General features: G+C 38.1%; 1 long non-coding RNA gene across 2 annotated transcripts in view; it reads left to right on the top strand.

The window, feature by feature from the left end:
• LOC309839129 overlaps positions 1–27264 on the top strand; it is a 62278-nt gene that overhangs the window by 7963 nt on the left and 27051 nt on the right. For both annotated transcript variants that reach the window (XR_014298461.1, XR_014298462.1), the window contains exons 2-4: positions 1086–1226; positions 1660–1815; positions 2252–2354. This is a non-coding gene — a long non-coding RNA (uncharacterized lncRNA). The remainder of the gene's footprint in view (positions 1–1085; positions 1227–1659; positions 1816–2251; positions 2355–27264) is intronic.

Genomic DNA, 27264 nt, shown 5'->3' with positions numbered 1-27264 from the left:
TCTTCCCCACCTATGGTGGGAGAGCTTTCTCCTGGGTCTCATGATCACTAGTAGATTATAAGACTCTATTATATTTCACTGTGGGTGAAACAGTTAAAAATGAGCCCTGATAAACTGCTCCTTGGGTTTTCCTGGGGTTTGAGGGTTGCCTGCATCTCACTGCAATAACAGGAAACCTAGTTGCACTAGTTGGTGCTGCCAGCATCTAATGATAATAATTAATAGCCTGGGCTTTGGGCCGTCACTGAATTGCTAGATTTCTGGGTTGCTTTTCATGCTAAACAGCTAGGGACTGGGAAACTTAGAGGCAGAAGGCTGCTTCCTTAGGGAAGAAAGGACCCTTTGGGGGTCTTTGGCTTGTCCTGTGTGGGTCTTAGGTCTCAGAGCCCCATTCCTCATGGTTGAGTTTTGGAGGTAGGGGACTAGCCACGGGCCTACCTAGCTCCTTGTGATCCTTTTGGTAACCCACACAGCTGATAAGGGACAAGATATGTTCTATTACTTTTCAGGTATGGGAAAAGTGAGTCCTGGTGGGAGTTGAGATTGTAAATGACAGGCCTTGGTCCAGAGCCCAGGGTTTTGTTACCTTTCCTCATCAGTGTGAACTAAATGCCATATGATGAGTAGATGGAGATTTAGTTCACTTTTAGGGGGGCCTTTTAGTCAGGAGTATGGAATAAAGGGTCATAATTGCCAGGCATAGAAGGGCCCCTAAGATACCAAGTTTACCTCCATTCAAAGGTAGGATATTGATTGAGGTCTAAAGAGGGTAGGTAGCTAGGAAGATCAGCATTAGTTCAGATCTGAGTTCTAACACTTTGGTATAGTTACTTGGTGCCTCTGTACCCAAGTTATCTCATTTAAAATGGGGGCAAGAATCCTTATTAAATAATAATTGTTTGCATTGCAACAGTCTTTGCCAGATAAAGATAATTGTGATGCTAATAACAGTGCTTAGCAAGAGTGTAATCTGAGGTCCATGGTGTGGACTGGATGACTTGACTATGGTAAAGTAAAATTAAAGCTAGATCTCATACCTTAACTGTTCTTACATTTGTTTCTTCTTCCTTCTCCCTATCCTACAGGTGACACCAAACTCGATCAGAAACCATGCCACTGGTGAAGAGGTATATTGAGCCCTGCCTGGCCCAGTGAGGTTACTAGAGAATTGGAAGAGACTCAAATCAGCATCCTGCACATGGTTATCAAACCATTGTGAAGTCTTAGTAAGTGGTCAGTGGCTCTGGTGGGCTTGCCCAGTTAGTGGGAAGGGCCAGGAAAGGTAGTCTTACTAGGCCTTTCCCATTATGATATGAAAAAAGGTCTTAAAATATTCAGAGTACACTAGAGAGTACTGAGCCTAACCTCTTCTTTTCCCATTCTCCCATTTCTGCAGATGATATCTTGCCCAAGATCATAGCTAGTTGGTATAGAAAATGGATTTGAATCCAAGCCCAATACTGTGTCTTCCACCCAGTGCTTCCTCTAGATTCCATCTAAGTCCAAGGAGGCCATGTGAGACAGAAACATTTTTATTCCATACTGTGAAAGATTTTTATAATAGCCTCTGAGATTGTGCTCCTCTGATGAAGGAAATGTCCATGGTGTGATTTTTTTTATTATGCATAAAATCACCTGGGATGCTTGTTAAAAATGCAGATTCCTGGGCAGCCTGAAACCTTGTCATTGAGTCAAGAGCAACACTAAGACCTACCTGTCACTTATCCTGAGGCTTCCTGCCCAGTGGGTTCACCAGCAAGCCAGAATGAAGCATCATTGCCCTGGATGTCCTTGTGAAGCCGTTAGGAAGTCTTGGTAAGTTGGTGGTGGTTTCGGTGGGGTTCCCCAGTTGGTGGCAGAGAAGAGATGGTTGTGACGTGGCACTTCCCCCCTTCCTTCAACAGACAGTTATTAGGTGCTTACTAAGTGCCAGAGAATGTTCTAGATATTAACAAAGTCCTGCCATCATGGACTTTCATTCCTATGAGACTAGACAAAAGAATAAATAACCAATAAATAAGTAAATATGTATCATAAATGTTATATCAGAAGTTTCTCCATTTTGGTGTGAAAATGGCATTAAAAAATGGTTGGGTTGGACTAAGCAATACTGTGTGTTTTTCTCCCCCCTTCTCATTTTCCCTTTTCATACATTCCACTGTCTATCAGTGCAGTGGAGGCTGGCAAGCTGAGTATGGGAGGGTCATAGATAACGAAAGCAATCTTTTTCCTTTTTGTAACCCCTCACTAGGCTGAATTTTGAAGGATATCTTTGAAAAGTGTTTTAGAGAGTCTACCAGATTTTCCATGTGAGTGCATGTGCAGCAGAAGAGGGGGTCTTCTCAGTGATTAAGGTAACACAGTGATTAAGGTAAGTAGGGGGGGAGGAAAGACTGACATTGCCTTGGCTTCTGTCAGGGAGGCTCTTAGAAATGTCATTTCCAGGGGCCAGTACTTTTAAAGCCTACAGTTTATTCTGTGATATATCCTTCTCAAAACAATTGGGGTGGATTATATGCTTACCCAGTCTGAGAACACCCCTGCAGAGGGTCACGAGAACTGAAATGGTTCCCAAGTAAACTCGGTGGCATAAGCTGCATGTCATAAATAATGTCAACATGACACTGATTACACTCCCCTTAGGGGAGAGTCTAATCTTTCAAACCAGACTTGTTGAGGGTTTTTCTTTATCAGACTATGGAGCTACATACATCTTGTCAAAAGCCAGCTCATTAGCAGAAGCTTGTTGTTTCAGCAGCCACCAAGTATATGGCACTTTGGATTAGTAATTTCAGAGGAGCAGCGTCTTCTTGTGCACTCCATTTAAACCAATTGGACCAGCATTCATTTTTGGCTCCTCAGGGATCAGCCCCCTAATAGGCTTTAAGGAATAATGAAATGGTTCATAATTAAACTGGACAGCATCTATAAAATGGCCATTCTTCGGAGATCTCTGCAGAAGCCACCCCTATCTTAAGCTAGTAGCTCCTCCATCCAGAGTTAATACCTGAGGGCCATATCATTCCTTGGTATCTGCCATTTTTTATGGAAGCAATAAAAGTCACCTTTTCTCATAAGGATGGATGGTCTTGAGATGGTGCCTTCATAACATAATGTTCTTGGTATAGTTTCTGGTGTGTTTGGATAATTCCTGCTGGCAGAATTAGGTAGATTAGCCTGCACTGGGAACCTGAATGATAGAAACATGGTCTTTTCCCTACAGAGAAGTCTGGAATAGTCGTTGATACAAAGAGAGTCCCTGCATTCTGTATCCTTCACCAGAACTTATTTTAAAATGACATTGTTCATGTATAAGGATATGAATGTTAGCATGCAGTTAAAAAAGTCTTCTGTCACTTTCTCTATCTGGGCCAAAGTGGGATGTATAAATTTGGCTTTTGCTGTCTGAATGCCATTTCTTGCCCTAGGACTTCCCTAGCCTTGTTATCCATCCTCCTTTCCTTTTGTGACAGCAGGTCTGTTGTTTTTTCTTTTTCTTTTCTCTTTAGGCTAGTCATCTAGCACCCACATACAACATTTGAAAATTTCCTTCCTAAAGTCATATAATATTAATAATAGTGCTTATTAGTTATAAGTGGCTTTTATGTTCTAGGTGAGTGCTTTACACCTATTTGCTATCTCATTTTAAATTAACATTACCTCTGGGAAGTAGGATTTGTTCCTCCTTTACAGATAATAAAACTGAGGATCAGAGAAGTGTTGTCACTCATGTAACACAGGGAGCCAGTGGTGGAGCTGTGTGAGTCACACTCCAAATATCTCAGCTACCTTACTTGAAGCACTAGAATGTTTTGAGCACGTTCTTAGTTGTTGGGACTTCCTGACTCCTTGTGGGCTCTTCATCACTGTCGTCTTCTGGGATATAGGGGCACATGTGAGTGGTTCATTCTTGAAGGGAGATACAGATGCACAAGAGAGATGGTGCGAGGGTTGTGTAGGCCCCTCTAACTTTTAGAGATGACCACTTTGGATGGATTAGCATTTATTTCTTTCCCACACCACCATTCACTATTTCTCATTGTCTTCTCACCTTTTATTATTACCCCCACCCTCCAGCATGATGTTTATGTTGTATAGTTTCTATGAGGTTATACTTCCTTTTACACAAACAAAAAGGAATCACAAAAGTCAGAGTTACAACTGAAAATCCCATCGCTTGCAGAATGTTAACTCAGGTGTAGGTGTATCAGGGGTTGGAGCAGCCTGCTGTGTAGATCAGCATGTCCAAGCGCGAATTCCACATAAACATTGCCTTCCCTTAGCAGACAATGCTGATAAAATTATTTTCTGTTCATATCAAGTGGAAAACAACAAGAATACCTAACAATTAATACTTTCATAAATTTTATTGCTGGTAAGGTGACAGTGTCCAGATAGTTAACATAAACTATAGGGCTTGGTAAGCTATGGCCCACATGCCAGCTGCCCGTTTTTGTAAATAAAGTTTTGTTGGAATACAGTCATGCTCATTCACTATTGTCCATGGCTGCTTTACACACTACAGTAGAGTTGAGTAGTTGCAACGGAGACCATATGATCCACAGAGACTGAAGCATTACCATCTGGCCCTTCACAGAAAGTTTGCAAACCACTGGCATAGGTTAAATGTACTATGACTACAGATGTTCCCCTCCCAACCCATTTTCTTTTCTGTGGGGCTTAGATTTACAGCTGATCCTAGAAAGTATGGAATCTTATAGTAGTCAGTTTGCCTCTGAATTTCTTCCCACTCAAATTAAGCTCACCAAGAAAGCACATTCACAAATTTGCTATGTATACAGAAAGAACTATGTTTTATATGCCTCACTGTAGCTATTCGTTTATCCTATATGGTTCCCTTCTTTTTTCTTTTTTCTTTTCAGGGATGACTTAAATTTTAGCCATTCTCAAGTATCAATGAAGTACTACTCATGTTTCCTAATTATGAGTTTATCCTAATTTTTCATACATCTTTCCCCTCCCTGTAGCATGAAAGCAGCCATAGACAGTACGGAAACAAGTGGGCAGGACTGTGATCCAATAAAACTTCATTTACAAAAACAGGTGACAGCCCGGATTCAGCCCATGGGCCATAGCATACTATCCTTGTTCTATACTGTATATACACGAAGACTTTAAAATAAGACTTGAGGTGATACGTTAAAGAAAATATTCAGGGTGATCTTTATTCAAAATACTTGTAATACAATGACAGTAACACAGCTCTACTTGAATTAGCACTGGAAAGTGTCTCATGATCTGTGTATTATGTGCATGACTTAATAGTCACCTAGATATTGGCCTGAGTTCTTGGTAGAGTGATAGAATCCTCATGGGCCACGTTATTATCATCCCTTAGAGGATCTTCTTCCTTGCCACAGGTCTTTTCTTTGGGTGGCTTAGAAGTGACTTTGTCTTTATGTCTGTTATTTGTTCTTATTCTTACCTTATCAGCTCTAGTGTTTACCTTCTTCACCAGCATGTCTTCTACCCTATGTAGGTCCAAAAGTGAATCTGATACAGAGGTTACTTTGGATGTAATCACTCTCCTAGCAGTCATCGTAGGGGGCTGTGGTTTTGGTAATTTGCTATATCAAACCCTAAATGGCTTTCAGGATTAGGAGGAATTAATCCTTCCATTGATGTCTCAAAATGTGATCTGAACAAAGTAACAGGGATCTCAGTCTAGTAAGTGTTGAACATGGAAGTAAATCTTTTTATTTACCCTTTTTGTTGTATTTGTTATATTTAATAGCTTTCCTTATAATGAACCTACCTTGTATTTCCAGAAGAAAATTTCCTAGTTTTCAAGAGTATTGAATTAGGTCTGCTAAATTCGCTATTTTTAAATTTTATTTTCTATTTTATTTTTTTACTACCTTGTTTCTGTGTTCAAAAGTGAGTTTTTGGTTGGAGTGACAGTCTTTGTCAGTTGTTGACGTTAGGGTCATTAATGAAACCTTGTTGCCTGAGCTTTTAAATTCAGCAGATCTCAAACTGTCCCATGCCATCTGAAACATGTTTAATAAAAAAAAAATTTTAATAATAAAAAATTAAACATCTGTTTTAATTGGCATTATAATATAAAAAATAATTTGTATCTGATATTTGGGCCCTCGTTCAATTGCTGCCCTTCTAAGTTTGTGTAAATAATGCTTAATGTGAACATCCCTGTAAATAAGTTTTTGCACATCTCCATGTTTGTTTCCTAAGGTTGGATTAAATGTACAATTCCATCTAGTGTATGAGAATGCCTGTTTTTTCATATCCTCAGTAATATACTATATTGTGGTTTTAAAAAATCTGCCAGTTGCAAAGGTGAAAAGTGGTCTCCCTTGATGTTTTAATTTATTTGATTCCTAATGAGATGGAACAGTTAAAAATCTTTCTTGGGTCTTATTTTTAAGTTTCTTTTTCACACTGATTTTTGATATACCATATATGTCACAGATGTTTCCCTCAATTTGACATAGAAGTTCATTTTTTTTTTTTTTTTTTTTTGCGGTACGTGGGCCTCTCACTGCTGTGGCCTCTCCCGTTGCGGAGCACAGGCTCTGGATGTGCAGGCTCAGCGGCCATGGCTCACGGGCCCAGCTGGTCCGCGGCATGTGGGATCTTCCCAGACCGGGGCACGAACCCGCGTCCCCTGCCTCGGCAGGCGGACTCTCAACCACTGCGCCACCAGGGAAGCCCAGAAGTTCATTTTTATGTAGCTCAAATATCTTTTTTCTTTATGGTTTATTCTTCCCTTGCATTTCACAGTGAAGATAAATATAGTTCATCTTCACTTTATAGTTTCATATAGTTCATGCTTTATTTATTTACTTTTAAATATAAATCTTTTTCTGTTGGGGATCCTCTCTTTGTGTGTGGTATATAACTAATTTTTCTGAATGTCCAGCACATTCAGGGTTCAGGGGGTGATAGGGTACTAGTGGGGATCTCAGCAGAAGGAGTTTTAGAATTTTTTCTCCAGTTTTCTGCTTTTATAACATGACTTAAATATTCTGTCTGCCCCTGTTTCTTTTGTGTGGCTTCTCAGTTTTGCTTCCACTGGCCTATTCTGTCCTCTGATGGTTTGGCAACTTTTTCTGTAAAGGGCCTGATAGTAAATATTTTAGGCTTTGTGGACCATATGGTTTTTGCCACTGTGGCATGAAAGCAGCCAGAGGCAGTACATAAACAGACAAATGTGTCTGTGTTCCAACAAAACCATATTTATTTAAAAAAAAAAGATGGTGCTGGATTTGGCCTGTGGGCTGTGGTTTGCCAACATCTGCTCTGTGATATTTTGCTTTATAACTTTTGCTCTCATAGTTTCTACTTAGTCATGGTGGACTTCCTCATGTTCATGCCTCTCATCTCCCCTCATAACCTCTTAGAGCACTTTTTCACCTCCAATCTCTGCTACTGATTACCTGTTTCTGTACATATTTCACAATTCTAAGTTTCTGAGAGCACAGGTGGTAGCCAGACTGGGTGCTTTGTATGTCATTAGTATTATGTTCTGGGATGTAAAAGTGATTTGCTTGGCTGTCTACCTTGCTGCTTCAATATAACCAATTCCATATTTATTACATTCCTTTTCAGGGTCTATTCCTTGCAATCCAAATTTTATTGCAAGAAATGGGCTCATTTGGATCAGTTTAAGAAGTTTACAGAACTTGACTCCACCGTGGCATTATTAATGTGATTCACTTTATTTCTCTGGTTTTCTGCATGTCATCTTGCTTCTACTTCCAACTGGTTTCCTCATACTCTGTCTTCCTCTACCTCCTAGCTACTGAATACTTATGTTTTTATGTTTTTTTCTCATTCATAACTTGAGCTTGTGCAGCCTCTGTAGGCGTGGCCTCCATTCTACCTCATCTTTCTCTCTGCAAACTATCTGTTTCCACTCTTGTTCTCCATGCTGCCCAGTTGTCATTAAATTGAGACTGATTGCCTGTGGGTTAAGTTTCCTGAGACTGTAGAGGTAGCAGTTGTTATTTGGCAGGTCTAGGACATTTCCCCCTATTGATTGCTATGTGGAAATGTTTTTCTTTCCCTTTTTATAATCCCGAAGTACTTTAGACTAACACAACTCATCTATCATAGGTATATCCGGAGTCATTTAATTGCTCTAAAACTAGAAGGCATCCCAGTCATGGGACATCCGAAAGATGCCATACCTAACCATCTTTGAAAGCGACAGTTTCACAAATGACTACACGACCCTACTTTCTCTATATCCTTGAGTCCTGCTGCTGTTTGATTTCCTTATCCTCTGTTCTTTATTCTATTGCTAATGGAGTTTTTGCTTATTTTTAGCTTCTGATTTCTGTGCTTACAGTTGATATTACTTAAATACTTCATGATTCTTACATAGGCTGTGGTATGTTCTTTCATTGCATATCCATTCATTTCAGCTGCAGAGGTTTTGTCCCTCTTTTTCCTCAGTTGTAAGTTGAATCTAATTTTCTTACCTCATCCTTGTTTGCGGACAGCTTTCATGTCACAGCAAGTCATAGGCTGTTGACCGGCTTGTGGATATCTGTCCTTGGATCTGATCCTTACTTCCCCTTGATCTGAATAGCCATGGATTCAGAGGAGGGATTCTTGGTCACAAGAATGCTTTCTTAGCTAGACTTGTTTGCAGTACAGTTTCCTTTAGAAGAATTTTGGGCATGGGTGACACTGTGACATGTCTACTTTATTCTCTCTGGTTTAGCTGCCTAACACTGCTTATTTGCAGCATCTAGCAAGTCTCTCAAAGTCTCACCTTCTAAAGTGGGTATAAAATGTAAATTCTATGTCACAAGCTGGTTTGCACAGCATCTTTAAAACAAGGGATTTTCTGGAAGATCATAGCCAATTCCCTAAATTGCATTCCTCTTGAGGGGCTATTCTGCTTCTTACTATTGGTTAGGTACTTCTGATTGCTAGAAACAAATTCACCAGTGAGCTAATGACAGGTTATTGGCTGGTGACTTGTGGGGAAATAATGGTGACTGGGATCACATGAAATGCCAATTATAGGGGGACCTTAATATAGTTATGCCCATTAGGGATGGGATCTGGGTCCAAAGAAGCTTTGGGAAACTCAGCAGCAGGAGTTTGCGGATCTTCATGTTACGATTGTGCCATTTATGTAACTGAGTTACTCTGTCTTCTTAAGTTTTGTGTCTTATTTCTCCCATTGCCTATTGGCTTACCTATTCACTTTGTTTTAGTTTTTTTCTCTGCCTCATATTTTTAGCTTATTCATAGGTTCTGCTTACTTAGGGCTTCACCTTTTTTCCCCCCACTGAATTGTATACTTTATTTATTTTTTAAATTGGAGTATAGTTGATTGACAGTGTTCTGAGGGCTTCACCTTTATCATAAGTTTTGCTTGTTTGTGGCCCTCGTGGCCTCACCTCTCTGCATTGTGTTGGCTTGCTGTCTATCCTTTCAGCTTCAGTTCCCTTTGCTAACTATGATTACTACTTTTTTTTTTTTTTTTTTTAAAGAAGATGTTGGGGGTAGGAGTTTATTTAGTTATTTATTTTTGCTGTGTTGCGTCTTCATTTCTGTGTGAGGGCTTTCTCTAGTTGTGGCCAGCGGGGGCCACTCTTCATCGCGGTGCACGGGCCTCTCACTGTCGCGGCCTCTCTTGCTGCAGAGCACAGGCTCCAGACGCGCAGGCTCAGTAGTTGTGGCTCACGGGCCTAGTTGCTCCGCGGCATGTGGGATCCTCCCAGACCAGGGCTCGAACCCGTGTCCCCTGCGTTAGCAGGCAGATTCTCAACCACTGCGCCACCAGGGAAGCCCCGATTACTACTTTTGATAGCCCAATTCTAATTCCTGAGAATACAAATGTACTAGGCCTGACTTATCCCAGTTTAGTTAGATATTTATATACCAACAGCAGCAGTTTGTGGGTCGTTTTTTTTTTTAAGATTTTGTGCAAGTTGATTAAAAAATCTACAATCTACAATACTTCTGGGTAGATATGGAATTCTATGAACACATATAATAGCTCTCATACTGTAATTGATGGATGTTTCCTTATGCCTAAGAATACTATTCCTTACTCTGAATATCTCTTAAATCCTAGAACAAACAGGGTTCAGTCTTTTTTTTCTCGTGTTTCCCTCTCACTTGAAAAATCGTCAACAGCTCTCCGCTCTCACCAGACTCCACTTAGTCATTCACTACGACGACATCGTAGAAGCCACCCTGGGTGTCTCCCAAAAGATAAAATCCTAACCCCTGGTACCTGAGAATGCGACTTTATTTGGAAATATGTTTGTGGGTCTTTACTTTTGTGTTCTGCAGTTAATATGATTATTATACTTAGTCTCTGTTTCTTTTACTTTGCTTCGTTTCTTCTAGCTTCCAATGCATCCATTAACAACTGGCTTCTCCATCCTTTATTTCAGGGGTTGCAATTGCAGATGCATGCAGGGTCCAGATGGGGTAAATGTGTAAGATGGTTCTGATATTTATTTTCTTATTTATTTCTTGAAACACTGCTTTGTTTTTGTTTTGTTTTGTTTTTTTGGCTTTTCTTTTGTTGCTCTACTTTTGCGGTACGCGGGCCTCTCACTGTTGTGGCCTCTCCCGTTGCGGAGCGCAGGCTCAGCGGCCATGGCTCACGGGCCCAGCCTTTCCGCGGCATGTGGGATCTTCCCGGACCGGGGCCCGAACCCACGTCCCCTGCATCGGCAGGCGGACTCTCAACCACTGCGCCACCAGGGAAGCCCGGTGTTGCTCTACTTTTGATACAGACATTGGAAAAGAGAATTCTCTTAAAATAAAATAAAGATTTCAAATGCAATGGTAAAGAGCAGTTGATGCTTCTAAGAGGGAGTGTTTAGGTTTGTGGTCCAGTGGAACATGAACCTTTCATCCAAAGGAGAAGGCTATTACTCCTTGGCTCCTGTTGATTGTTGCCCAGTAAAAATGCTGCCCAACATTGACAGGATTTCCAGCTCTCTGCAAGGAGCCTGAGTTTGAGCTGTTAGCTTAAATTTGTTTAACTGCTGCAGGCCAACACAGTGTGTTTATTTTATTTTTTTAAATATTTATTTATTTATTTATTTTGGCTGCCCTGGGTGTTAGTTGCGGCACGCGGGATCTTCGTTGCAGCATGTGGGCTTCTTAGTTGCGGCATGCATGTGGGATCTAGTTCCCCAGCCAGGGATTGAACCCGGGCCCCCTGCATTGGGAGCACAGAGTCTTACCCACTGGACCACCAGGGAAGTCCCAAACGCAGTGTGTTTATAAATGCTCTTATAACCCCATAGCTTCTGCTTCTTTATATTTTTGACTTGTTTGTAGTGTTACCCTTTTCCCATGTGGTATGAAACATGAGTGTGTAGTACTACCCGTTCAGCTTGGCCTGCGGTTGGCAGTTTTCCTTGGGTAGTGTTTAAAGCTAGGTCGCAGTTTTGAATGGAATGGTATAGATTCGAATAGATTAGGAAAGAACAGATGAAGATAGACTATTTAAAAATGAGAAAATACTAGCCTCCATCTGGCAAAGGGTAAGTACTTTGTGAAATTTTTGTTCCAGCTATATGTTTGTATGTATGTATATCTTTGTTCTAATGTAATTGTTTCTTACTGTGGATTAAGCAACTTTATAAGGCACCTAGTGAAATAGTGTGAGTAAGCTGGCATCCTGTGGGCTAAATCCCTCCTGTATACAGGTCTCCTTTGGCTCACACAGTGTTTCTTAAAAATCTGGTGATTGCCAGGGGCTTGAGGGGAGGGGGAGAATGAGGAGTTGTTGTTTACTGGGTATAGAGTTTGAATTTTGCAAGATGAAAAATTTCTGGAGATTTGTTGCTCGGCAATATGAATATGATTAATGCTACTGAACTGTGCACTTAAAAATGGTTAAGACGGTTTAAAAAAAAGAACAGGAGTAACCCATTAAACAAAGTTTACACAGTCATCAGAATATCCTTGAGTATCTCAAATATAATCAAGTTAAAAAATACTTGATGACCATCTTTGATAAAACCTTCCATTTCTATATATCAAGCTATGGCCCACGGGGCAAACGTGGCCCACCGCTTTTTATATATATATATATATATATATATACACACACACACACAGCCTATGAGTGGAGAATGGTGTTTACATTTTTTAATGGTTCAAAAAAATCAAAAGGAGAATAATGTTATAACCTGTGAAAATTATACAAAAATCAGATTTCAGTTTTATTGGAACACAGCCACACATTCATTTATGTATTGTCTATGGCTGCTTTTATGCTACAGTGGCAAAGTAGTTGTGACACAGACCATATGGCCTGCAAAACCTAAAATATTTACTACCTGGCCATTAAAGAAAAACTTGGAAAGTTACTCTATTGCAACAGTTGCCGGATCCCTCACAGCATCATCTTTGATGGCTTTAAATGCCTAATTAACAGCTCTGTCATGGCCTCCTAGTGGCTATTATCATTCTATTCTAATATGTGGGGGGATTCTCACTTCCTTATCCCCTACTGTGACACCCTAACCAAATCGAGCAAACTCACATTCTTGGTGAGCTTCAGTTATGCCTGGAATTCTGTTAGCAATTTCTGGTATTGTAGGTTCTTTTATTTTCAAGAAACGGACCTCTCTTGGGTCAGCCAGGCAATTTGGACCACCCATGGCTATGCATGGCCAGCCTCTAAGGTAGACAAAGGTTTCATAAGAGTCAAAATAAAGAAAATCCAGTATTTGAATAAGACAATTAAAAAATAAAGAAAATGAAATTCAGTTTCCTCTCTGAGGAAAATGGTTTGAGGATTGGAAACGGTTCCAAGATAGATGCAAGCAACAGGGGTTTGTATCATTCATCTAGTATGCTACCTTTAAAATCTTTTTTTTAAAATAAAAATTCTATATATTTAAGGTATACAACTTGATGATTTGATATACATAGTGAAATGATTACTATAGTCAACCGTCAAACTAATTAACTTTCTTCTCACCTAGTTACCTATTTTTTTGTGATGAGAGTACCTGCAATCTATTCTCTTAGCAAATTTTCAGTATTCACTATAGTATTATTAACTGACCTTATGCCATATATCACATGTCTTCATTCCTCCTTTTCTCTGCTTTTTTGCCTTCCTCATTATCTACTCAAGATTTAGTTTACTTCCTAGTTTTGTTTATATTCTGCTTCCTCATAAATTTTCAGTTATTCATCACTAAACCTTGCTTATTGCTCCAGTGTCCTTGGCTGTATCTCATGTTTCCCAGCGCTGTCATTTAATATTCAGCTCCCTCTGCTATGGGCCTCACTCTTTTTGTATTTCACAAACTTTATTCCTCAATGCAAGAATTTAAATGGCTTAGCTCACCCCCTGCTTGGGTAGTCAGTTTCTGAGTCGTGCAATGACACAGCACTTAGGTAGTGTGTCCCACACCTGGTACATTCAGCTTTGGGTGACAGGACAGGTCATATTCTAAAATTCATTGCTCTCTCAGACTGCCTCATCTCCAGAACTATGAGTGGAACAGTTTACCTTAGATGAGACTGTGAGTGTAGCCACCACTTGATTCAGGTGTGTTTGTATTGCATTTCTACATCTTGACCACTAATCACCTGTGCCCCGCATCTCATTTTCTCATTTCTAAAGATGCTTCTGTTTATACTTTTCCAGCTCTTACTTAAGCAGAAATGTTGGAGAGTAACTAAGTCACGTCCAGATGCTATAGTCTGATGTCACGAGGCCACTTTAGATATTTCCCTGCCAATTTTAGAAGCATCCACCTGTCTGATCTTCTTGGCCACTTCAGTTTTCTCTCTTGCGATTCTACCACAAGTTACCTTCATTGGATGTGTGATCCTGTGACAATAACTTGGCCGCAGTTCCTGTAGGCCCTTAACCTTCTAGCCTGAGTTGTGGTGGGGTGTGTGTCTGTTCTCTGCCCCACCACCAAGTCATAACCAGGTCTAAATATTTTACTTCCTGCCGAAGGTCTGTTTATGTAGCCCAACTCTACATTATTTTCTAAATTACATAAGATTTCTGGTTTCAAGAAATAAGACACAGGATTAGCTCAAGAAATAGACATTTATCAAATAGATACACATAGTAAGATACACACAGTAAGGAAGATAGGATTTCATAGGAATCTTAAGAACAGTGTGGTATGGAATTAAATCTGTGGTGGCTCTAAGAGCTTAAGCACATGGAGTTTGTAGACCTTTTCCATTGTGCTGTTGACTTGAATTAAATCAGTTATTTGTTCAGCTATTCTCTTCCTCTCTACTTTTTTTTTCTTCCTCATGACTGGCTTTGCCACTACTTCAATGAGGCTTTCAGCTTCAGCTTTTACTTGTAATTACCTAGTTTTCATTGTTTCTACTCAAATTCCAAAGAGTGAAAATCTAATTGGCTTAGTTTATCTTTACTTGTGCAGTGCTTTTTCATGCTTAGACATGCTGGCAATATATGGATTGGTCCCGACAATCGTGCTCATTGGAGAGGATGTAGTACTAGATAATGTGAAACAAAAGCTGGTCATTAAGGGCTGTGCTACAGCTGTGACAATAGATAGGGTGGTGATCTTTAGAAGGATGCGGGCGTACATTTGTAGGAACCTGAACACTGGACACATTTAGTCCAGTGGTTCGCAAGCTTGGGAACCTATGGTCTGATCCATGTTATTCCGTGCCTGTTGGAATGGTAACTGAGCACCCTGTCTAGCTATAAGAGAGATAAAATCATGCTTTCCAGGGTCAGCACCTCATGGTTATGTTGGAATTTGCACATCATTGTCAGAAGAGAAATAACTGCCAAACCCTGCTCTGCTTATTTTTTTGTTGTTGCTATAATACAAACACTACCAGTAGCCTCAGTGCTTCACCTTAAGTGGCTGTATGTATCAGTCACAAAGGCAATTGTGTAATTAGTGGCTTTGCCACAACATAACCTGGACTTGTAAAAAAAACTTTGCATCCTGGTATCTGGAGGGGATTGTGTATGATTTTCTACCCTACAGTCATACCCTAACAATTCCAAATGTTTTATATTTCTCCTGGGGGTCTGTTTTCATGCAACTGTATTTCTGATACAAATTTCTATACAAAATTGGCTCTTTTGGTCTCAAGAAATGAAGAATCACTCAGCCTGCCTCATTAATAGGAGTTTATTTTATATAAATATGTTGAACAATGTGGAAAATGGGGCTATAATGGGAATCTAAATATAGAAACAATATTGAGTATGGGAACTGGATTCGAGCAGCGCTGGGCACCTTAACAGCAGGTATTTTTGGTTCATTACTCTTGTGCTACACCACTGACATCACTCAGCCACTGTGCGTTTGCTGTTCCTTCTAGCTCAGTGGCTCTCTATCAGAGCTGTACATTAGAATCAACTGAGGAACTTTAAAAATAAACCAGGGTGAGATATTGTGATTTAATCGCCACAGGCATCAGTTTTTAAAGTTCCTTCATGCTTCTTTTGCTTTTAATTTTTAAAAATTTTTTTGGTTGCACTGTATGTGGGATCTTAGTTCCCTGACGAGGGATCGAACCCATGCCCCCTGCAGTGGAAGTGCAGAGTCTTAACCACTGGACTGCCAGGGAAGTCCTCTTTTGCTATTAACTGGCTTCCCCAACCTTTATTTCTCTACCTGCCAGTTTCTGCTTACTTGTGATATTCATGGATTGTATTACCTCGTAAATTTGCCTTCTCTTGGTCTTAATGAGCTCCCTTAGAGAAGAGCCTATGGCATGACAGCAAAATTAAAGTGTCTATTGCAAGGGTTGGCAAACATTTTCTGTAAAATTCCAGATAGCAAATATATGAGGCTTGTAGGCCACAGAGTCTCTGTTGCAACTATTCACTCAGGGAATCAACCAGAGACAGTGAATGCAAGATCCGTCTGCAGCCAGATTTGACCCATTGGCTGTAGTTTGCTGACCCCTGGTCTGTTCCTTCCTTGTTCATAGTAAACTTTATTGTTTATTCTTTCTCAGTATCTTCTTAGCTACTGTTCTCCAATTCATCATTAACTTGAATATAAGAATTACTTTGGGGACTTCCCTGGTGGCGCAGTGGTTAAGAATCCGCCTGCCAATGCAGGGGACACAGGTTCAAGGCCTAGTCCAGGAAGATCCCACATACTGCGGAGCAGCTAAGCTCGGGCGCCACAACTACTGAGCCTGCGCTCTAGAGCTCGCGAGCCCCAACTACTGAGTCCGTGTGTTACAACTACTGAAGCCGTGCGCCTAGAGCCCGTGTGCCACAGCAAGAGAAGCCACCGCAATGAGAAGCCCGCGCACCGCAACGAAGAGCAGCCCCTGCTCGGCGCAACTAGAGAAAGCCCGCACGCAGCAACGAAGACCCAATGCAGCCAAAAAAAAAAAATAAATTTATACAAAATTAAAAAAAAATTACTTTGTAAAATTCTACTTCATCTAAAAAAATTCATTTAGGGATATTTATCGTGGTAGCATTTGATTTATAAATTCATTTGGTCAGAATTAACGTGCTTGAAACATTTCTTCTCCTCTTCTAGAGACATTTAGTCAAGTCTTTTTATGTCCTAATAATCATAATTTTCATCATGTAGATCTCCCCAGTATTTCTTATGTTACTCCTTAGGTATTTTATGCCATATGTAGCCACAATTTTCTATTAATTCTAATAACTTTATTTTTCCTAGCTTATTTCAAAATGGAAGTGCTGTTTTTCCTGGTTATAAAGAGGTACTTATAATAAGCAATTCAAATAATACAAGGATATAAAGAGTGCAGGCAAGATAAGCTATAATCCCATCATTCATCTAAAACCACTGTTAATGGTGTATAGACTTCAGTGTTGGGCTGTCTTTGTCATTGAGCATTTATTTTATCTAATTATGCCACCTGTTCAGATTCTGTGCTGATTAAGCAATTTCATGATTACAATTTGGCTACAAGAAAAGCATATGCTCCTCATGTGGAAACGAGTATTCTGGTTACATAGATGGGTATGTTTCTTGTAGTAAGTTAAATTGGCATGTTGAAGATTATTTACCTCTCATTATATGTCAGCTATGATGAATGCCCTTGTAATTTATCTTTGCACAGTTGACTCATCATTTCCTTACCAACCATAATTTTTAGTCACAGAAGCTGCAGTGAATTCTCTCAGGGCCCTTAGGCCTGGTTTGTTTCCATGGAAAAGAGCCTGACAAAAGACTGATAGTGTCGACATGTTCCTGGCAGCAGGCATGAGCATAAGTATGCATTTGAAGAAGTATTAGAGAATATGATAAAAATCAGTGGTTACAGTTTGTTAGGAGAAACTCCCTCATTTTCTAATTTACCTAGAGAATTACTTTAGTCAGTTCAGAGATAGCAGCATGTATATGTTTTGTCTTGTTCCTGAGGCACAGTTGTTGGAAGTTGGTTACAATGGGCCACCAAAGGATTTTTACACTCCTTGAATACATCCAACTAGGGAGAATTGCATGAAGTATTTGTAATTGAAAAGTGTGCGTGCCTGCTTTTAGTAGCCTGGAACTTGATAAAAATGTCGTTAACTAAAGGTAGGATATAAAATATTTTAACTCAGAGTAACAGCTTAATATCTAAAAAGAACTTCTGCATCACTAAGAAGAAAAATGTCTTGCTGGGAACAAGTTTGGGAAACAAATGTACTTTTTTTTCTTTTTGTGGGGAGTAAAGTGCCCTCTCAAAAAAAAAAAAAAAACCTTGCCTAGTTCAGAAAATGCATTGTTCTGCTTAAAAACCAGCTTAACATTTTGTTCTAAGTCAGAAGTAGTTCCTAAGTTGTATGTTTTATGATAGTTGTAACCTCATTTATTGACAGTTCTAATCCAGTGATTTAAAAAATGTGACAGTAAGGATAATTATAACCAAAACATCTAATCGTTATAATGTAAATATATATTATATTTAATTGTGGTTGTAAAAATGCATTTTGAAACTTCAAGGAAAACAAGGGTGGCCTATATGATTTGCCTACTTAATATCAAAAATGGATGATATGTGGGGGTATCACTGGATCACAGGACTCAGCATATAGTTTTACTCAGGGCTAACATAGTAAGGATACATAGCCTTTCTAAAGTTAGCATAAAGAAAAAGACACACGTGGAGTCTGGAGGAGTCCCTGTGCAGCTTTCCATCTGCTTTCTCCTTCCCATGAGCAGTCACACAGAGCATCCCCTTGCAATAAAAATACAGCAGCACGTGTGCAATGTTTCTGCCAGGGAAACCTGTTAAGAGACTCAGCAACCAAGGTTTTTATTGTGGGCTGGTCACATAGGCACTTTCTGCTTAGCACATACCAAGACATCAGACTTCCAGAAGGAAAGTAGGTATTCAACGTGATCCACATTATTTATATAAGCAATTTAGGCACAGTGAGCCACCCTTATCAGTTAGGGAAAGTTTTCTATCAGTGCAGGGAACTGTTTACCAGTAAAGTTTCCTGATGCCAGCCAAGGGCCAACCTTGCAAGCAGGTCTTTCTGAGGATAGTAGTCTTAGGCCTGCTATGTTAACTCTTTCCTGTGTACGTGGGTTGAATGTATAAGAATAGATCAAAATTATAGCATTCTATGATTGATCACATTCAGGTACTGCTTAAGGTGATAAGAGTGAGTTCAAATATATGATTTCCGTTCTGTTTGGGGCATGTAAAAAAATTTTGGGAAGCCTTTTAGGTTATGTCAAAGAGTGACTTAAGCTTAACTTGTAAAGTATTTTTAACAAAATTTTTGATATACTGGCTATTTTTTCCTTTTTTCCTCCTTACACTGTTGGAAATAGTTAACTGAGAGAAGTGTGTTAATTTAAAATTTTGGGTGTCTTTCCTTCCCCACACATTAATTAGGAAATTCACCTTCAAGGAACCATTCTTTAAGAAAGAAGTCCAAGGGAATATTAAAGTTTTGTTCTATGGTTTCACATGAATTTAATTAAAAAACTGAAAGTTAGTTTAAAGTAACAGGCCTCTCCATTTGAGAAGATTTAAAAGCAGATTGATTGTGCTATCTGGGCATAATTCGATTCAGGTAATACTATTTTTCTCCCTTATCAGAAACTGAAGAAATTGCTGTAACCCCTTTGATGTATTTTCCTGCATCAAAAGTAAAAATATGGAAGTCTATTAAGACACCAAAATGTTCACATTGGTTATCTTTTGAGACAGGTTTACATAAGTAATTATTATTTCTTATGGGGTGTTTTGGTTTGATTTTTTTTCTTAATGAAAATACACTATGTTGGAAAAAATAAAAAGTTGGTAGGTTGACAGTGAGAGATTGATACTGCTATGACACCAGGTCTCTGACACCACCTGGCTTCAATTCATTTCTGATGCTAACTACCCCAAGTTAATACCAGATCCCACAAGTTAAGGGCAACATCTTCCTGAAGACTGCCTTCCCTTTAGTAAATCTTAGGGCAACCTATACTGACCAATCAGCTAAATTCAGGGATTCCTGTGACCATCTTGGGTTTGTTAATTTGCTAGAATAATTTCTAGAACTCCCTGAAAGTGCTATACTTACAATTACAGTTTTATTATAAAGGATACAACTCAGGAGCAGCCAAATGAAAAAGATACATAGGACAAAGTCTGGGAGGACCCTGGATAAGGAGCTTCCATTCCCTCACCCCTTGGACTCAGGATATGTCACCTTCCTGGCACATCAAAGTGTTCACCAACCAGGAAGCTCCTTGAGCTCTGGGTTTCTAGAGTTTTATTGGGGTCTTATCATTGGTCAGTTGGTTAAGTTCAGTCTCCAGCCCCTCCTCTCTGAAAGTCTAGAGGATAGGGCTGAAAGTTCCAATCTTCTACTAATATGCTTGGTCTTTCTGGCAACTAAGCCCATCTTGAGTCACCTCGTTAGCATAAACTCAGGTGTGCTCAAAATGGACTTCTTGTAAATAACAAAAGAACACTCCATCACTCATGCATTTTAGAGATCTGTGCTTCCAACAGAGGACAAAGACCAAATTTATATTATACATTTTTATATTTTATCTCTAGTTTTGTAAAGTTTTTTGTTATGAGGAGCGCAAATGATAGATCCAATGAGGGGATGATAATTTGCAAGGTTATAAGGGATCGTGAGCAGTAAGGGAGGTAAGAATTTTACTGGAAACCCACCAAAGGAACAGGTGAGTGGCTGTGCCTCTCTGGCATGGTAACTAGAAGGCCACCAGGAAATGGAGGCATCAGGAGAAACCCTTTATGGGTTTGTTTCTATTTATGGGCCATGTTCTGCTCTTTTTTTTTTGGTGGCTTGTGGGATCTTAGTTCCCCAACTAGGGATCAAACCCAGGCCTTTGGCAGTGAAAGCGTGGAGTCCTGACCACTGGACCACCAGGGATTTCCCCTGTTCTGCATTTCTGCTCTATCATTACCTTACCTCTGATTGTTTTGCTCTTTCTTTTGACCTTTTATATCCTTCTCTACACTTCTGCTTACTCATAGTTTATGCTTTTCCATGAATCCTTAGAGATCCAGTTCTATCTTCACTTCGTTATGCATATTTAAAACTTGAGTGCATGTAAATTGTCAGCCTGTCATCCTGACTGGCTCTTTCCTAGGCTAGGTTGGGAATTAACAGTAGTAGACTCAGAAGACTACTACTGCAGAGAAGTTTCACTTAGGAGCCAAGGGAAGAGAGGCTTATTACAATGGAAAGCACTTCTAAAACAACATTAAAATGTTTCTTTTTAAAGAGTGCTTAAAACATTAAGGATATCAGTGCTTTTCCTAATACCAAAAGCAAAATTCTTAATATGGAAGATTGATAAATGTCATGATATAAAATTTAATCGAGTTTAATGTATTAAAAAATGTTTGGATTTACTGTTAGAAAGGAATTCTAAATCTCAAGGCTAAATCAGTATATTTATGTATATTTTCTTATTCTGTCAAAATCTTGCAATCCTTAATTATTTTTTTTTTTTTAAGTGGAAAGGATTTACTTTTTTCTCTCTCCCAATTGTTTGGTTATTCTATTTGTTAATCCATTCTTTGCTCACTGATTTGTAAACACATCTTTATCTTTCTGTGTCTTCAAACATAGAAGCCATAAAATGATTCATAAGCGCAGCTAACATAATAAAATACTTCATGTCAAAAACACTAAATGAAGTCAAAAGAAAATGAGAAATTGGAAAATATATGCAACATGTATTACTTAGTGCTAATCTCCATTAATGTATAAAAAGATTCTAAATAAAATCAAAAGACCACAGTTTAAAATGAGCAGTGGGCATGAACAGAGACAGTTCACAGAAAAACAACACTTAAACCTATGAAAGAATGCTCAAGCTCATAAGAAATGCAAAACAAAACTACAGAGAAAGTTAATACTTGAGAACTTTGCTGGAAGAAGGACTATGGGAAAACTGGCATTTATAGAATGTTTGTTAGAGTACAAAATAGTATAATACTTATGGAGGGCACTTTGGAGATATTTATCAAAACTATAATTGCCTTTATTCTTTGATCCAGTGATCCTGTGTATCTGCACATGTGAAACAAATTGCATATGTAACATTGCAGACAGTTTTATAATAGTAAAAGATTGGAAACAACCCAGGAGCCCATGAGTGTGGAATACTAGGTTGCTGTAAAAACACATGAGGAAGCAGTCTCTGCAGTGATATATTGTTAAGTGAAAAAGTGAAATGGACAATGTTCACTTATGTTAAAAAAAATAACAGATTATATAAAAGTGGTTACCTGTAGGTGTTGGGAGAATGGGGCAGGTGTATCCAGGGATGAGAACAAGAATTTTCTATATATAATTTTTTATATAGAGAGGGGGAAGGTAGCAGAATTGATAGGTTTGGAAGGTTCTGGTGACAAGATACACCTTTAATTTTTACTGTAATGTTTTATATATTGTGTATATTTCTAAGGTATATTGTGTTCGCTGATCTGTTGATTTCTTTTACATGCTAGTCTTTATGTGTTTTTTTTGTTTTTTTAATCTTTTTTTACATCTTTATTGGAGTATAATTGCTTTACAATGGTGTGTTAGTTTCTGCTTTATAACAAAGTGAATCAGTTATACATATACATATGTTCCCATATCTCTTCTCTCTTGCGTCTCCCTCCATCCCACCCTCCCTAGGTGGTCAGAAAGCACCGAGCTGATCTCCCTGTGCTATGCGGCTGCTTCCCACTAGCTATCTTACGCTTGGAAGTGTATATATGTCCATGCCACTCTCTCACTCTGTCACAGCTTACCCTTCCCCCTCTGTCATACAGAGTGAAGTAAGTCAGAAAGAGAAAGACAAATACCGTATGCTAACACATATATATGGAATCTAAGAAAAAAAAAAAAGGTCATGAAGAACCTAGGGGCAAGATGGGAATAAAGACACAGACCTACTAGAGAGTGGACTTGAGGATAAACTATGTTTTAATAAGAGGTTTTCTTTTTTTTAAAAAAAAGCTATGTTAACTCATTTTTCCTCTTGATAAGCTTTTTATTCAACTTGTATACATTAAATGCCTCCTGTACCATGCATGGGTACTGTACATAATTTATACATACAGTAGGTTCTAGGTTTTCTCTGGGAGATCAATAAGCTAGGGGAAGTATAATAGAGTTAAGTACGAGGTACGTAGGAAGGAAGGTTACCTAACAGTAGAGGTGATAGGAGGGGAGAGGAGGAGGACTTTGCAACATTGGACTTCAGGGGAATTTTATCACCAAAGCTGTACCCTAAGGCAGAACCCATATTTGGGGCCAAGTAACCAAGCTAACATTGGTAGATCTTGTTCTCTGAAGGACTTTTGGTATTTTTACAGTGGACTTAGCCACCATATATATCAATATATTGCCACCAAGGGGCTTAAATTCCAATTATTAGAGGTTCCAAGGGACCTACTTTTGTCCATTAGGTGTTCTTTCTAAAATTTTTGTAATTCTGGGTCAGGAATCATGTCAGTCATAAATGCAGCCTTTTTCATGATGTCTCTAGATAAATTTTGTCATTTTTTAGTTTCACGTTGTTGATCATCACCCATTCCTTTCTCTTGGAATCATGATACCTTGGTACCCTGGCATAATTTACAATTGTTTTTCACTTTGTAGAAACTTAAAAATCTGTTGAAGTAGTGTTAAGTGTCTGGCTTAAGTTCTGCTTGGGGGGTTCCTTTGACCCAGAATGTTCCCTCTGATGTTAGACCAAATATTGTGATCAAGCCCAAGGGGTCAGTATATCTTATAGTAACTTTAGTGACTGATCTATAATTGGTAGTTTGATACTTTGTCAGCTCTATTATTTTCTAGTTGAGAGATTACATGATGTCTGTCAGTACCTGGGATTGAATAGTTGGCATATCATATTATACAAGCATTGCACCCTGGGTCTGAAATTACATTGTAATGTAGGGTGTAGACATATCTACTTCCAACAAGTTGTATGAACATCTTTAAAACCAATGAATTTCTACCGAAGTCATGGAACTCAAAGGTATATTGTAGAATTTATAGGAGTCTGCTGAGCATTAACACTTTCAACGCAGGTTAGGTTGAATATCATAAGGTGGCCTGCCGTCTTGCATTGGTGTATTTCCCTATAACCCCTGATTGATTGGCAGCCTAGTGGCAATTTGGTTGTTGCTGCTGATATGTATACTCTTTGCTGATATATACAGGGTTTGTGTCTTTGTAGACCAAGCATTTTTATCCTTTTAGAATGCTGTGATTCCATCTCTTAAAACTGCCTGGCACTTAGTAGGTGCTCATTAAATGTTGAATAAACATTGGTATGAATATAATACCAATATGTCTACAATACCATATGTGTCATCCCCTAAATGCAAACAGTGTGTTACATGTCATTTATATTTTTCTATATCTTGTACACTTGTTCTGAGGTACTTGCACTAGTAATTTTGTATGATTTGAATAAAGAGAATATGCACATTTAATAATTTGATTCATTAGGTTGCTAGATTGCCCTTTGAAAATGTTCCAGTTTTACTGTCACTCACAGATTATAATAGTTTTTTTCAAAAAACAATGATACATGCAAATAGTAAATAGTTCAGTTTGTACTAAAGTGGATATAGTTAAAAGTTGCCTTTCCACCCCTGGTTTCTAATCCTCAATCTTCCTTCTTCCCAGATATAAGTACTGTTACTAATTTCATGTGTAATTTTTCAGAGGGAGTCTCTGCATATATAAGTTGATACTCTTGTTATAAAGTCAGCATATTGTAGAAACAATAGCCTGATAAAAATAGATCTGTGGACCAGTCTCTGACAGTGATATACAGTTGATCCTTGAACAACAGGGGTTTGAACTGCCAGGGCCCACTTATATACGAGTATTCAGTTTTTCAATAAATACGTTCTATACTACACCATCCCGAGTTGGTTGAATCCTTGGATGTGGAACCCCAGGTATGGAGGGCTGACTGTAAAGTTGTGTGTGGAGTTTTGACTGCGTGGGGGGGTCAGCACCCCTAACCCTAGCGGTGTTCAAGGGTCAAGTGTATAAGCAAATAACCTAAATATAAACTTCGTGAGAAGGATCCAGAAGCATATTCATGACTAGTATATAAGCAAGTAGTGTTCATGCCAGCCATGCAAGGATGATTCAATTTTAGGAAATCTGTGAATATAAGTACCACATGGTTAGGCCAGAGGGAAAAAACATCACATGAGCTGCCCTACAAGTTGAACTTTTTAGTATTTTTATAATTTAATCAAAATCATTGTTCCATTTAGATCTTATTTTGATGTCAGTAGTCATATAATGATCTCACATTCTATTTTAAAAGGCTAGCCAATTGCCCAGTACTATTTATTGAAAATTCATCTTTTCCTCACTCATTTAAAATTACATCTTGTCAAATACTAAATTTCATAATTTATTTGGGTCTGCTTCTGGACTCATTGGTGTGTGAGTCCATTAACTGTCTTTTCTGTGACAGTATGGAATTATTTTGATTGTGTAAGATGTTACTATTTGCTGTGCCCACTTGCTGCCTGTCCATACTTAGATTCATTTATTTGACACCATTCCATATACTCTAAATTTCTTGGTTCTACATAATATTTGTGTCAATAACTGTTCATCATGGCTCTTGACTTTCCCACTTTAACAATTTACTAGAGTAGTCTCCATCTGAATTTTTTTCATTATTCTATTTTGTGTCAGTTCTACACAGGGTTTTTGTTTTTCCCAGCTGCTTTTATACTTTTTTTTCCTGCCAGGTGTACCGTAAAGATGTATGGTGTATATATATATACATGGGCTTTATAACAGGAAATTTTACATGTTAAAATTAATATACAGGGTGATTTTAATCAGCATACACATAGCATAATAGAAGAGCTAAAGCAGAAAAAGTAATATTTCATGATCTGTGCTTCCTTGCATGCCTATTTGCTGCACATTGCTGGTGTTCTTGGTTGAGATAATCTTATCAAAGTAATATTTATGGGATGTTTCATGACAGCCATATTCAGAGTCCTCTGTCTTGCCTTGTGTCTTTGCATGCCTTAAACAGGACCCCTTGTCATACATAAGTCATTCAATTTTATGTTCTAAAAATTATCAATTTTGGCACTTAACATGTGACTCTGGACTATACATCAGAATATTTGGCTGTTAGTTTGAAATTAAAATTTATGCATAATATAATTTATTTAACAGATTACTTTAAAGCCTTTTGTTCCTTTCACAAATAATGGTGAAGTGAAAACATGATCCATATTTCCTTGTGTGAGTATTTTTATATGATTTCTATATGATGGTATCTTTGCAAAAGTTGGAAAAATATGAACAATTTTTATTAAAGTTCTTCTCAGTTGCCCATCTAGAAATGTTTTACTTAACCATTTTTATAGTTGCTTAATTAATTTTCTTCAAAATACAAGGCTGTGGATTGTTTAACCTGTATTTTAGCACAATATCACAAAACAGGTTATCCCCAAATTTTCCTTGCACATCAGGGGCCTCAACAAGGTTATTATAAACTTGATTCAATTTCCTTTATTGAATTTGTAATAAGTCTAATTTTTAGTACATGGAAAGATCAAAATGTGTGGTGACCTATTTATAGAGTAAAATTTGGGGGGATGTGGATGTCATCATTCGGTTATTTTTTTTTAAATAAACTTTTTGTTTTTAGAACAGTTTTTGGTGTACACAAATTTACAAAGAGTTCTCATATATGCCCCACTCAGGGTCCCCTATATTAACATTTTATGTCAGTTACTATGGTACATTTGTCACATTCCCTCTCTCCTTAACCCCTGGTAACCTCTAAATATAATTTTGGTCTCTGTGAATTTTCCTATTATGGGTACCTCATATAATTGGAACAGTATAATATTTGTCCTTTCGTGTATGGTTTATTTTACTTAGCATATCTTCAAGGTTTATCAGTGTTGCATGTACCAGAACTTCATTGCTTTTTTTTTATGGCCAAATGATATTTCATTGTGTGTGTATGTATGTATCACACTTTATTTATGCATCCAGTTTGTTTATATGACACATTTTGTTTTTATACAACATATATTAGTATATATTTGTTTATATATACACTTTGTTTATAAAACACATTTTGTTTATTGTCTAGTGGATAGCCCTGCTCTACAACATGCATGTAATGTTTTGGGTTAATTGTTTCTACATTTTATTAAGCTAATTAAATTGCTCATAGTAAACTGTACAGTAGAGAATTATTTAACTCTTGCAATAAAAATCTTGAAATTGGCTCTGTAGTATTAAGATAAAACTTTGGTCTGCTGAAATTATGAGGCATCTATATTAATATCAGCACAGGCTATCCAAAAATTAACAAAATATTTTCCAATTTTAGTTGAGATACCTTTGGCATCAATGTCTATTTTCCTTGATTAAAATTGAACAGTAATACTAATTGGGTAAATAGTTTTATGTGATTTAAAATGTATTTTTCTTTTAGCTATAATTTTTAATATAGGTCAGTATTTTGTGTAGAATTGCTGTCTATTTCCTGAACATTTGCTCTTTACTTTCCTTTTCTCCTTATTCTCTTCATATTTTCTGAGGACGTTTAGTCAATTTCTTTAGGGAGGAATAAGTTCAAATCTATGTATCTATCACTCAAAGAATCATTTTCTTTCCCCCATTATACAATGTATTAAAAAATTATAAAAGGCATAGGTATTAATTGTAAAAAATTGAAGTAAAAAAGCATAGAACAATTAAAAGAAGAATATTCAGAACCACTCAGATTTTTGGTACATTTCTTTTTAGTATATGTATGTATACTGATAACATTTTTAGAT

This window comes from Grampus griseus (assembly GCF_964374135.1).
Source record: "Grampus griseus genome assembly, chromosome: X".
Lineage (NCBI taxonomy): Eukaryota > Metazoa > Chordata > Mammalia > Artiodactyla > Delphinidae > Grampus > Grampus griseus.
The sequence above is the reverse complement of the archived record's forward strand: the minus strand, read 5'-3'. Positions and strand labels throughout refer to the sequence as shown.